Source organism: Myotis davidii, unplaced genomic scaffold (genome assembly GCF_000327345.1).
Source record: "Myotis davidii unplaced genomic scaffold, ASM32734v1 scaffold149, whole genome shotgun sequence".
Classification (NCBI taxonomy): domain Eukaryota; kingdom Metazoa; phylum Chordata; class Mammalia; order Chiroptera; family Vespertilionidae; genus Myotis; species Myotis davidii.
The window spans coordinates 2,151,941-2,164,929 of NW_006352194.1; the positions used below are offsets into that span (position 1 = coordinate 2,151,941).

General features: G+C 48.7%; 1 protein-coding gene across 1 annotated transcript in view; it reads right to left on the reverse strand.

The window, feature by feature from the left end:
• Nucleotides 1-10,765, reverse strand: part of MAN1C1 (mannosidase alpha class 1C member 1) — a 112,096-nt gene extending 101,331 nt beyond the window's left edge. The window contains exons 1-3 of the mRNA XM_006777521.2: nt 10,621-10,765; nt 10,413-10,480; nt 10,104-10,322 (exon numbers count right to left, since the gene is read on the reverse strand). The gene's annotated coding sequence lies outside the window, so the exon portion shown is untranslated. The remainder of the gene's footprint in view (nt 1-10,103; nt 10,323-10,412; nt 10,481-10,620) is intronic.
• Nucleotides 10,766-12,989: the final 2,224 nt, after the last annotated feature.

Genomic DNA, 12,989 nt, shown 5'->3' on the forward strand with positions numbered 1-12,989 from the left:
CCACATATTTTACATATGAAACTCAGACCTGAAGATGCTAAAGGGCTGACCCAAGGTCACACAGTAAATGAATTCCTTAGTCCACAACCTTTGGGGATGAAGCAGGTTGGAGCCCTCAATCAGAGATAGGCACTAAGTTTTGTTTCTATTTTAAAATAGCCGAGCTCACAAGATGTTTATTTCAAACCAATAAGCCCTTGCTTTGTTCTAAGCCACGTCAATTTTCAGACAACAGCATGTGTTCCGGTGAAGTCCACAGCACTGTGGAACCACGGAAAATTTACAACCTAAATGTGAGCAGATTACGTTCCAGAGCAGCTGCCATAAAGTCAGTCTTCCCAATGCGGCCATACACGGATTATGGTGAAAGCTCCACTAAGCATGAAGAAAGGACAATTATTTGCAGAAGAGAAAAACTGCTTCGGCAATGACTAGGTCCTGGGACCTGGGAGAGCTGGGGGCAGGGTGGAGAGGTCCACCCAAACTGTGGGTCATAACTTCCTTAACTCAGAGACTGGATCCAACTCAACACTCCCCCCAAAAAAATAAAGTCAGAACTGCTTTTCTTTTACAAAGCCTTACCCTCTGGAAGGAGTCAGGTGCCTCATGAATCCATATAACAGTGTCTCCTAAAACAATAATCTCTAGACTTGAAGTCTTTGATAGACCCTCATCTAGAAAGGCAACCCCCAGTATCACCGTACACAAGGCTCAGAGGGGTTAATTAATTTGTCTACAGTTGCACAGCACATCTGTAAGAGATAAGTAGTTCTAGGTTTGGGGCGGGGGACGGGGGGGCAGGAATGAATGAAGGATTCAGGCTGATTATCTGGGTGGCGCAACTTCTACAATTCTTAGAGTTCCCAAACTTCTTTCCCTGTCAACCAGGAATAGATCAGGGTTTCTAAACCTCATCACTACTGACATTTTGGGCTGGATAATTCTTCATTGTAGGGGACTATCCTGTGCATTGTCAATATTTAGCAGCATCCTTGGCCTCTACCCACTAGATGCCAATAGCATTCCTAGTTGTGACATCCAAAAATGTCTCTGGACATTGCCAATGTCTCCTTCCCCGGGCGGGGCGGGGGGGGGGGGCAAAGTTCCCCAGTTGAAAAGACAGCAGATTTCAGAGAGCGCAGTCCCCTTTATTGTCCTCCCAAACATGCCCTGCCCCCTAGGAAACAGTTGGGCCACTCAGCAAGTTTCCTGCAAAAGTCAGGCTGAGGGAAGCTGAGGCCAGCAACAGCAGCCTAATTCTGGGGAAAGTAGCTTAAGACCAATACCCCCTCCAACATGGCCCCTCAGCCTAGAATACTGACACCTGCTGGATGCAAGAGGGTTTAGAAAAATCAGGGAGTCTGCAGAGCATCCAAGGTGGGGTGACAGGACAGCTGATTAGAAGGCATTTGAATTAGGGGCACACAGTCACATCATAACACAAAAGGATGGTTTCCTATAAGGAACCCTTGGAGAGATGGGCCATGACCAGCAGTGCTAGGAAATTTTTAGGGGTCTCAGCAGAGATGTTACAATAGAAGCTAGTAATGATTAAATACCTACTATGTGCTAGAAACTATGCTAAGTAATTTATGAATACTCCAACCCCAAGGTTATCACCTATTGTACAGAGAAGGAAACTGAGGCAGCAGTTAAGTAACTTGTTTGAGGCTCCTGTTCATCCTGCATGTCTGTGCACCCAAGCTCTCCTGTAGGAGGAGACAACCTCATGACAGTGCCTTGTGGGGCTCTGGCCCCAGCTCAAAAAACCCACTAAGGTAGGGGGGAAAGATGGCATGACTGGAGGCAGCAGCAATCTTTGCTAAACATCCACGTGCCAAGTGCTGCCACCAGCTCAGCCCCGTGCCCATGTGGGTGCTAGAGGCCTTCCAGCTGGTGGGGCAGGAACAGCTGGCGCCAGCTGGAACAGAAGTTGAGAACACATTAGCAGAGTCTCACTTCCCAGGAGAGCGCAGTCTCACCACACTGAGTATTCTTCTTTGACAGCAAATGGTACTCGCAGGAGCCCCCGTGTGCCTTAGAGAAGCCATTTGTTTCCCAACAGAGCCAGGAAGGTGGCAGCCCTCCTGTGGCAGGAGTCACGGGCGCTGCCTGGACCTCCGGTCAGGGAGGCCTCTGCCGGGGACCACACAGCCTTCCAGCCCTGACACTCGGGGCAAAGGATCCTCATCTGGGAATCTAGGAGTAGAGTGTCTACCATTGTCCTTGGGAAGGGCCTGGAGGCCTGGCGGTCAGCTGGTCAGACTCCTAGTAGTCAGGAACTACTATGAGGGGGAAATTGGAAAAACAAAGCACTTGGCTTGGGTGCCATTACTGGGAAGCAGGACAGGCCCGCTGAGTCCCTAAACTACTCAGCCATCCTTGCTCAGGATGGTCTAAAGCCACTGTGGCTGGCAGGCTGCAGGGGCTTCCCTCCCACTCAGGACCCCATGACACTGATATGGGACCGTGTTGCTAACACCCCTCAGATAGAACACACTTCATTGCTTTTCTAAATCCCACACCCAGGAGTCTGAGGAAACACCTGAAAGAAGCCTGAGAGAAAGCACACATTTTCCCCAGGGAGACTTTCTCTCTGACAGCTGACCTCAGGCCTCCGCCAGGGCGGGGATTAGAATGCCCACTAACAGGCCAGGAGCATCATCTGTGGTTAAAGGATGAGCACGTTAATTCTGTGTGACCTGCTCAGTGACAGGAGCCAGAGAGAGGCGCACACATTAGTCTCTCCCTGCAGAGAGCATCTTACTTGGAGAAATGGAGTTCCTTGGGTCACAGCTCCACGGACACAGAAGGGCAGGTCACTGCTTTGTGGAGTCTTGTCACATAGCTGGGCATGGCTGTCTTTTCCCACCTGCTGGGAAGCTGCTCACAATGAGACAGGCAGAATGGGAGCAGGAATCTGTCCAGCTCACACAGGACCACGAGCAGCCTGAAGCAACCCTCCAGCCCCAGGAACAGGGCAGTGAGCTGGGAGAGGCTTAAGGTACAGCTGAAGAGCTAAGTGAGCTCAGGGCCAGGCGTGAAGAACCAAGAACCCTCTTCCTCTCAAACATGGCAGTTTGTCTTCCTGGCCAGGTGGGCCTGGTTACCATCAGAAGTCCCCAGCAAGAGCTAGTCTGCACTTCCCATCTGGGACACAAGAAAGAAAGGGAGGGGGTTTCCAACTGGCACTCCAGGCCTCAGCAGTGGCCTGCCCCCCGGCAGCCCCTGGTTCTTGGCATTCACTGATTTCTAGAAAGTTTGTTCACTAGTTGGTGAACACCGTTCTGAGTGTACAGCAGGAGGGAATCTCTCCAGAACCGAGCTCCTCACCCACTCTTCCTTGGTCACGTACTCTCTTTCTCCTCCAGTTCTCCTTTGAGGGGTTCTTATTTATTGAACAAAAAAATGAAAAAAGTTTAAAAATAAGCTCAGATAAGAACAATACAGCCTCTGTTAGCCTTTGCCATTAAAACTGATTTGAAATAGGAGAACCAGATTTTCCAGGTTAGAATTACAGGGTTTGTGGATTAGAAAAACAACCAAATCTCCATTATTTTTCTTCTGTAAGGACTAAATTGACATTTACTTGCACAAGCCAAGAGCAAAAAGGGACAGCCAGCTCTCCTAACAGCTATTTATACATCCAAGTGTGGCAGATTTATCAGCGTCTAAAATGGCAGAGAGAGAAATCAGAACATGATTATGTCAGAGATAACTTCTATATTGTCCCAAATAGAGTTTTCTATTGTTAAAAGCCCCTATTCCAGGCTGCAGGGGAGACCTGGGTTATGCCATTGAGACAACACAGTCAAGCAGGCAATGTTGGGCTTAGTCTCTCTCGGGGCAGGCCATGAGCTCTCAACACAGACCTGAAATTACGCTCAGCACAACCTCAGAAGCAACAGCTACACGGAAGTAGCCTGGAGCGGTGGTTGCTTGCAGAGGCTGACGGGTCGCCTAGAGGTCTCAGCATGGTGAGCACTGGGCACTGATTTGGAAATAAAAGGCTCCAAACTCCTACACAGTTGCTAGTTGGAATCCCCTCGGCTCTCTGGCTCTTGGGTCACTTATACTTGTTCCACAAGGTCACAGCCCAGCAATGAGCCAGATGCCTCCTTATTCATTCCTTTAGGGCAGAATAAATAAATATTGGATAAGAAACAATGCTGAGGACCTGATTTATAAAAGGAAGAAGAACAATCTGTCTTCTGGTAGAAAAGACCCGCCTCATGCCCATGGTAAGTGGAGACGCACAGGACCCTACCAGAGATGCAGATCTGTGTACACGGGATCCACCAGCATTTATACCCTCTGCTCTGAGAGTCAGAAGCTCTGTCCCACACCATTGGCAACTCGGCATGGCCTGTGGCCAAAGATCGTTTTAGGAGCCAGTATTGCCATGAACAAGATGGAGCATCTAGAATTTTAAAAGCATTGAAAGCAACAAGGCTGGAATACACTTAACCTCTGCAGTTCACCCTGTGACGCTGTCAGGGACTAGATGCTTCCATCAGAGGCAGGGCAGCTGGAGAAGAGCAGCAGGCAGGCTCTCAGAACCCCAGGAACCACAAAAGTCCCCTTGGAGACAGGGAGTCCAGTGTGCTGGGATACTCCAGCCTAGAAGCCACCCATGTGTTGTACTCCAGGGACAGAAACATGCACCTAGAGATGAACTGGCCTCTGACCTCCCCCGAAACCATCTCTTGACTATGAAATGACAGGGGCATCTCACAGGCCAAAGGGGCCTGCAGAGAAATGCAGAGCCACTGAGAATAGAAATGACAGGTTCCCAGGGCAGGTATTCAGGGCAAGATGCTAAGGTTTCTGCCTCAGAGCTTGCCACTGGTGAACTATAGTAGCAAAACGACCCATCAACTTGAACTTCATAACCACAAAATACAGCTACCTAGCTCCAAGACTGGGGGAGCTGGTACAGCCCAATGACCTAGGCATAGGATCAGCCAATGTGGACCAAGGTTCTCCCAGAAGGTGCTGGTAAAATCCAGAAATGCAAGGACTTCTTTGCCCAAGAGAGGCTCAGTCAAGACAGTCAATGGGGCAGAGCTGAAAACTGGGCAAGCGTGGGCCAGAGAGACAGAGGGCATTCAGTCAGACTGAGGCCTTTGAAGTCCTCCCTCTTTCCCACCCTCTGCAGATTCGTACCGCTACCAGGAACATGTCTGGGATTTCTGACATTCAAAAAGTGCCTGAGTATTAGCACACTGTGCACACCATCATACCATGCATTTGTCACAAAGACTAAAGCTGAGGCTCAGAGCATCTTCAGAAGCATCTTCAGAAGACCTGGTGCCAAGAGTTCTTCTGAGACTTGAGTGTGTATGAGACTCAAGTGTCAGGCAGTCCAGGAGGTGCACTAAGTCAGGTGAAAACTCAGATCGAGAGTCCTGGGGCCCTTCCTGGTACGTGCCTGGCATAAAAGTTAGGAACAATGCTTGTGGATTCCTGAGGAAGCACAGCAGCAGGCTGATTCGGCTTCTACCGTTGACAGGAAGTAGGAGACAGGTAGTCAGGGAAGAGTGACAGTTTGGGGATTAGTGCCATGACAATTAGCCAAGTTCTGCTCTGCTTCTCTTTACAAAGAAAACTTCCCTCCTCTTTGCTTTTGGAATGCCATGTTAGGAGAGAGACATTTCCATGGCAACCACATACACATTTAGTGATGTGTCACTAAATTTGTGTGTGCACAAAGGCACATTAGGAGACTTTTTGAATGTGGCAAGAGAAATAGATTTTCATAATTGAATGTTGCCCTCAAGTAGCATTTACCATTTGCTGAAAGCTGGGGCTGCCGCAGGAGATGCTAACTCTGCCTCATCAGAACCCAGGCTCGACCCCAAAATATCAGCCAACTTCAGATGAGACCTGTCTCTTTGGGAGGCTGCTGCCCAGAAAGGGACACAGACAGATGGGGGGAAAGGTTGGGGGGTGCACAGGGGGGCAAGGTAGCCTTGGCAGAGCCAGAGAAAGCAGCTCCATCTCACGTCTGACCAGAGCCCAGGTAGAGCAAAAGCCACCTGTGTAAGAATCAGACATGACCCTGATCCTTCCCCAGGTTCTTAGCACCTCATGACCCCAAGACTCTGATCCGTTCCAACAAAGAGAATGTAAAAAAAGATTAGCACCATCACACAGCTTCCCCAGGAAGTGGAACACAATAAAAAGAACGCTGAATCGAGAGCCAGAAGTCCCAGGTGTGTATGCTAGTTCTGTCTCTTCCTCATTGTGGAACTGCGAAAGCCACTCTTTTTCTAAGCCACAATCTGTAAACTGGGAATATGCTTCCTGATTACCAGATGCTCCAAGGGGGCAGTGAGTGTAGGCACATCACTATTAAACTGTAATGCTGTTAAACTGTAACACTGCTTACAAGGCGGCACTGACTTGGCTCACCTGCCCCGGAGGAGGCCTCTGCCAGATGCAGGCTGGGCTCCCAGAGGCTGGTTCCAGTGAAGGGACCCACCTCCACCCTGCTGTGGGCTTATGATGGCCTGGCTCCATCTCCCCACGAGTGATATGGTACAAGGTGAGGACATCCCTGCAGCACGTGCCACAGCCCCAGAGCCTCTGATGTCAGCCTTTCTGGTCTTCCCCAGCCCCACACCTACTCTAGGTCCCAAGCCATCAGTACAGCAGAGAGAAGGAGGGGGAGTCACATTATGTATACATTTAACTCACACACAATCAATCCTACCTCTCTGCCACTCGATCTCTTTATTCTCCCTATTACCGTTGGCTTCCTCTGCTCCAGGAAGAGAAACTACCCCTGGAAAGCAAACACAAAAAGCTACAGTTTGGCTGTTGAACCTCCAAAGGCCTGGATCCTGGCAATGAGAGATCTTCAAAGATAGTTTTGACCATACATGCTTAGATTTCAATCACATGCCAATTCAGAACCGAACCCCAGATTTGAGGCAGTTGTCTTAGCCTCAGGAGAGGGACTGTGCTTTGCAGTAAGACATGGCACCTCCATACTGGAGCCCAAGGAAGTACCCCCATCCTGCATCACAGCGCTCCTTCTCCCTGCCCCCCATCAGCCTCCTTTGTGGCCAGGGCTTGGACCTGCCTCCTCTTTCTGCTGGTAACCAGTCTTCCCTAGGGTGAGGCCACTCTGCCACCATCTCAGGCTCAGGGTCTAACACAGCCGTGGGCAAACTACGGCCCGTGGGCCGGATCCGGCCTGTTTGAAATGAATAAAACTAAAAAAAAAATTAAAAAAAAAGACCATACCCTTTTATGTAATGATGTTTACTTTGAATTTATATTAGTTCACACAAACACTCCATCCATGCTTTTGTTCCGGCCCTCCGGTCCAGTTTAAGAACCCATTGTGGCCCTCGAGTCAAAAAGTTTGCCCACCCCTGGTCTAACACCTCACACAATAGGCACCACCTGGATCAGCCCTCCGAAGCTCACCATATGGCCCTTAAACTAGTCACCTGCCCCTACACTTCACACACTCCCATCAAACTGGAGAGGTTCAACCACTCCTGAGGGCTGGGTCCTGAGCTCCACCAGAGCTCCCCAGGGCCTGTGTTCCCTCCTTGCTCATTCCTCACGGGTCCCAGCTACCCTACACTGAGGCTCACCCCAGATAACTATTTTGGCTTATGCCAGTGAGGCTGACACACTTGGCTCCAAAGGTCACCACTGCCCTTGAGGCTGCTGATGAGAATGGAAGATGGAGCAGCCATTGTGGAAGTTGGGTAGTTCCTCAATAAGTTAAACACAGAAATACCATGTGGCCCAACAAGTTCACTCCTAGGTATGTACTCAAAAAAACTGAAACCATATATCCACCCAAAAAAGTATATATGAATGTTCATAGCAGCATTACTCATAATAGCCAAAAGGTAGAAATATCCCAAATGTCCATCAACAGGTTAATGGAGAACATTATTGAGGCATAAAAAGAAATGAAACTGACACATGCTACGTCATGAAATGTACCCTGAAGGTGTTATAAGGCTACATAGTATATGATTCCATTTATAAATGTAAAATATTCAGAATAGAAAAATCCATAGAGACTTTAGAAAGCAAAATAGTGGTTGCCAGGGGCTAGAGGGTCGGGATGGAGTGGTGCTCAATGGTTATAGGGTTTTTGTTGGGAGTGATGAGAAGGTTTGGGAAGCAAACAGTGGTGATGGTCACACACCATCATGAATAGACCATGAATATCCTTATTGCTACTGAACTGTATGCTTTTAAGTGGTTAGAATGACATATTGTTTATAAAAGTTTACCGCGTCACACAGCAGGCTCTGCAGCCTTAACTCCTGTGAGATTGTGGAGTCTCGGGAGCTCCAGAACTGGAGAGGAGTACTGAGGACATAAAGTTCGGGCCCAGAGCGGGAAGCAAGTGTGTACAGCATCGCAAGTCAATCACTTCTCAACAAAGCTGGGAACTGCAACAAGATCTTCTGCCAACAAAGCGACTGGGTGAGGATGGGCATGGATGAAGGAACAGGAACTCATTTTAACTCTCAGCACCCCTTCAAGGAGGCTAGCAAACCCCACACAGGCTGTTGCTGGACACATATTGACCATGTGGTGCTTCTCAGTTCTCTGACAATGAACCAGAGCTGACCAGCACTCAGCGTTTCACCAGTTACTCAGGGGGCGAGCAGGCTTAAACATTCAGACGTCAGGATGCTCACACCGCTACAGGAGAAGTCAGAATGGTTTGGGCAAGACAGAAAAAGCTAAGACTACCTGGCTGCCACAGATGGGACTGCTTTGGCACCAGAGCTTTCTGGATTTCTTCTAGACACACAGCCCAGCTGAGGAGTCTGTTTCTGATCCCAGGATGGGGCCAGGAAGCAGGTGGCTTCTCAGGTGAGGGCAGGAAAAAATCCGGGAGGGCGGCCAGGGTGAGAACGCCACTTAGACACTCCTTACATGGCAGTTTCAGCGGGGGGCTCTGCCAAATGACCCTTCCTTCGATGGTCAGGGGCTTGGTTTCAAAAGAATCTGCCCATTTGAGTGGAGGATTCTGGCCACAACCCAAGAAGGACGTAGTGGTATCTAGGTGGCCACTGCCTGAGCTGTGGTCATTAGGAAAAGACAACGTGCATCCTCACCACTCCACAATTTCTTCCTTTCCTCAACAGCAATGAAGGTAACTATGCCTTCTCCCACCACAGGGGCCCCCTCCTTCACTGATGGAGGAGCTGGCTTGTGAATCTTCAGTGAGTGGCCCGGCCGGGGAGGCACACATCCCACTTCCTGAAAGGCGCTGGAGGGTGGCTCTGCGTGTCTGCTGGGCAAGGAGAAAGCGAGCTACAAGGCTGAGTTCACTCAGCATCAGCCAGGAGAAGTCCACACCATCCTCAGGCTGCTCCTGGGCGCTCGGTCAGAGCACAAAGCTCAGAGCACCCAGCTCTTTTTAGCAGAAGTCTGAAGGTGAGCCCTGATATTCCACCAGGAAACAAAGGGGAGAGAGACTCTCTGTCCCTGATGCCAGCAGGGCGGGGAAACTAAAGAATCTGGATCTGGGGAGGAGTGGAACCTCAGGGCAGCCCAGGAGAAGAACTGGCTGCAAGCTTGCATGAGGCTGAGAACCGCTCACTGGGCTCCATGGGCAGCCAGGTGTGACAGACCAGCTGGTGAAAGGAAAAGAAGCGTGGGCCCGGCTCTTTTGGTCCCTCTGCCACCCAATCTCCCTTGTCCCGAAGGCGGTGACCCTGTGCCTTTCAGCCCAGGTTTTCCTCGGATAGCTTTGTGCTCAAGCCTCAACTCCTGGCACACCATAGGACAACTTTTAAATCTGCATCTCCTGTGCCAGCACCCCATCAGTCCCACACCCACATTTCCAACCACCTAGATTTTGCAAGCGCATCATTTTTATCTTGTCTAGAATTCAACTCTTGTCCCCTTCCCTGGATTTCTCCCCGTTCCCAATTCCTGATGTCTCTATGTACCCCAGGTGGAAACCTTAGCCATTTCAAACTTCCCCTCCCACACCCACCCTCTGACACCTCCCCAGACCCAGCACATGGAACTCCTTGCTTTTTTTGCAAGCCCGCTGCCCCACTACTCTTCACATTTGCCTGAAATGCCATCCTTTCCCCAAAGCTCACATCACGTTGACATGACTCCCCAGCCCTTTGCTCACTCCTTTATTTTGGCACCTTCATGGTGTCACAACTGTGCACACGTTGTACACTGCGTACGCGTCTGTCGCACCCTGACTCAATGTTGCACTTGTTGAGGGCAGAAGCCCCATCTCTGTATCCTCGGCCTCTAGGGCACTGCCTGGCACGCAGTCAGAGCAAGGTAAGTTCTCTGGAAAAGTTGAACTGGGATGAGACAGATAAGCAGCAGGTTGTTAATATTCCTCTCACTACATATCAGTTCAACTACATTATTTCATAAAGTCTGGTTTGAACCTGTTTGACAACTAGATTTCCAACATGCATCAGCTCTGCAAATTCTGGCAGTCACATGAAGGCAGTTCCTAGAACAAAAATGATAGAGAACAAAACCCCAGCAGCTAAAAGGAGGTGGATGAGGATTATATCAAGACAGAAATGAGGAGAGAGAAGGTTTGGCTCAGAAAAGCCCCAAACCCTCTCCAACCTAAGGACTGGCACCCACCTGGGAGAACTGGCAGAAATGGACCCTTGCAGAAACGCCTCAGCATCTAATTAAACATTTTAGACTCCACTGCACACGGGAAGGAAAGCCACGTCCCCCATGGAACCCTGACAAATGAGTCGTTTCCAACCAATCTATCACCATAGCATCTGGGTACCTCAGGAAGATGAAAATAAGACCAACACATAAATGAAAACCAATATACAAACAATCATCTCCCCACACAGGCCTGCAGGAAGCCGCAGCCACAGCCATCTGCCAGGCTCCATCCTCGTCACTGCTCCTGCAGCCAGCGCCTCTGAGTGAGCTCACTCCAACATAAGATTGAACGACAGGAGGAAATTTCTTCTCTGAAGTCTGACTCTCCATTAGTTCTAAATGCCCACACCCTGTAAGCTGGAATGAAATAAGTTTAGGATAAAAAGGACTTTTTCTATAGTCCACATCAGCCAAAGAATTTGCTAGAAGTAGTGGGGACAGATTGAAGAAAGATTGCAACTTGGCACTGGTTGAGAATTCAAAGGTTTCTTACATGGAAACAGCTCTCAAGGGGACCATCACTAAACTGCGGGGAGGACACTCACGCTCACATACAGTGTATTCTCACCTTCTGCAGCTTCCCCGGGAAGTGGCCTGGATAGATTTGATCTGATCAACCCAGCACAGCAATTCTCAGGTTAAGTCACATGTGGCTCCTGGCAAGGTGGAGATGATATGATTTCAGCTGCTGTGAATCTGAACACCGGGGACTGGGTTTGGCTCTTCTACTCCTTCAATATCTCCTTTTTCCTGAGCAGCTGTTATTAGATTTTAAGGCCCAAGCAGCAATGTGAAAAGGCTGCTCTGTTAGCCGGAATGCAGCAGAGGCAGCAGCCACGGGAGGGAGGGTGACGGCCTTTTGGGAAATCTACCTCTGGGCAAGCACCTATTTTCATTTCAGATGTTTATGCCCTACCTGCTTCCCCAAAAGATATTTAGGTGGAACAGGCAAATATTTATGCAGCTAACCAATGTTTTTCTCCCTCCATACATCTGTATGTGGTGGGAATGATTCAGACACATGACAATCTTATACTATAAAATGTCTTAAAGCCAGAGGTTTCTTTGCTGTTCCTTCAGCTCATATAGCTTTCAGTGTAAAACTGGGGCTCAATTAGTTGTTGTTTTCCATATTTTTCTTACAGTTTTAATAAGTTCATGGCTTTTGTTGACCATGTTAACAGCATGTGCTCTTAACTTTAGAAAACTCAATTTTAATGGAGTCTTTTCTCCAGCTCATTTTTTTCTTCCCAATCCTGGTTGAGGTCTTAATAAATATAAAAAATGTCCAACCTCTTCCATAAGTGGGTAAAAGGGAAATCTAGCCAGAAAGGAGATAGAGCCCAGGTGAAGACAGCACTGACATAGATGAGTCTAAAGCATGGTGCACGATAGAACCACCTCGGAAGGTTTTTAAAATTCTAATGCTTAGGCTTAACCCCAGACCAATTAAATCAGACTCTCTGGGGGGAGGAACTGGGGCCTCAGTATTTACTAAGATCTCCTAGGGCCATGGTTGGCAAACCGCGGCTCACGAGCCACATGAGGCTCTTTGGCCCCTTGAGTGTGGCTCTTCCACAAAATACCACGTGCGCATTGTTATTAACTTAATTAGGGTAGTCGGTATTTTGTGGAAGAGCCACACTCGAGGGGCCAAAGAGCCACATGTGGCTCGTGAGCCGCCGGTTGCCAAGTTGCAGTTTGCCAACCACTATCCTAGGGGGTTCCAGATTGCAATGAAGATTAAAATCCCTGTTCTAAAGATTAATGAGACCAGTTCTTTTGAATATCTACCAAGACTCTCAAAATTTCTACTTTATTCCATCCCAAAGTGAACTCTTCCTCTAATTATCACTCATTAGCTTTCAGATGATGTAACAGAAAGAATGTCAACCTAAGCGTCAGGAGAAGAGGTTTAAGTCAGTGCATCACAATTTAAACTGGCAGGCCTGGAGCTGGTCACTTCCCTTTCAAGGTCTTTGTTCTGTTCACTATAAAATGGAATTATAGTACGTGCCCTGTAGGCCAAAGGTTGTTGTGGGGATCAGCTAAATTCTTAATGGGAACCTAGGATTCTACTACGAATACCACACACAGGAGGAATTACTGATCTGATTTGTCATGTGGGGGTGGGCATCCTTCCAAAGCAGGCCCCCTAGAGATTCTCCTGGGGATTTAAAAGACAATGGGTGACACAGAGGCCAAAGAGCCTGAAACCCTTTTTCTAACATGCAAGAAGACTTCAAATTCCACAGCTGACAAACTGGAATTCTGCTCCCACTGGTGCCAAGTTTAAGAGCACTTTACTCAGAGCACAGAAAATCTTATTA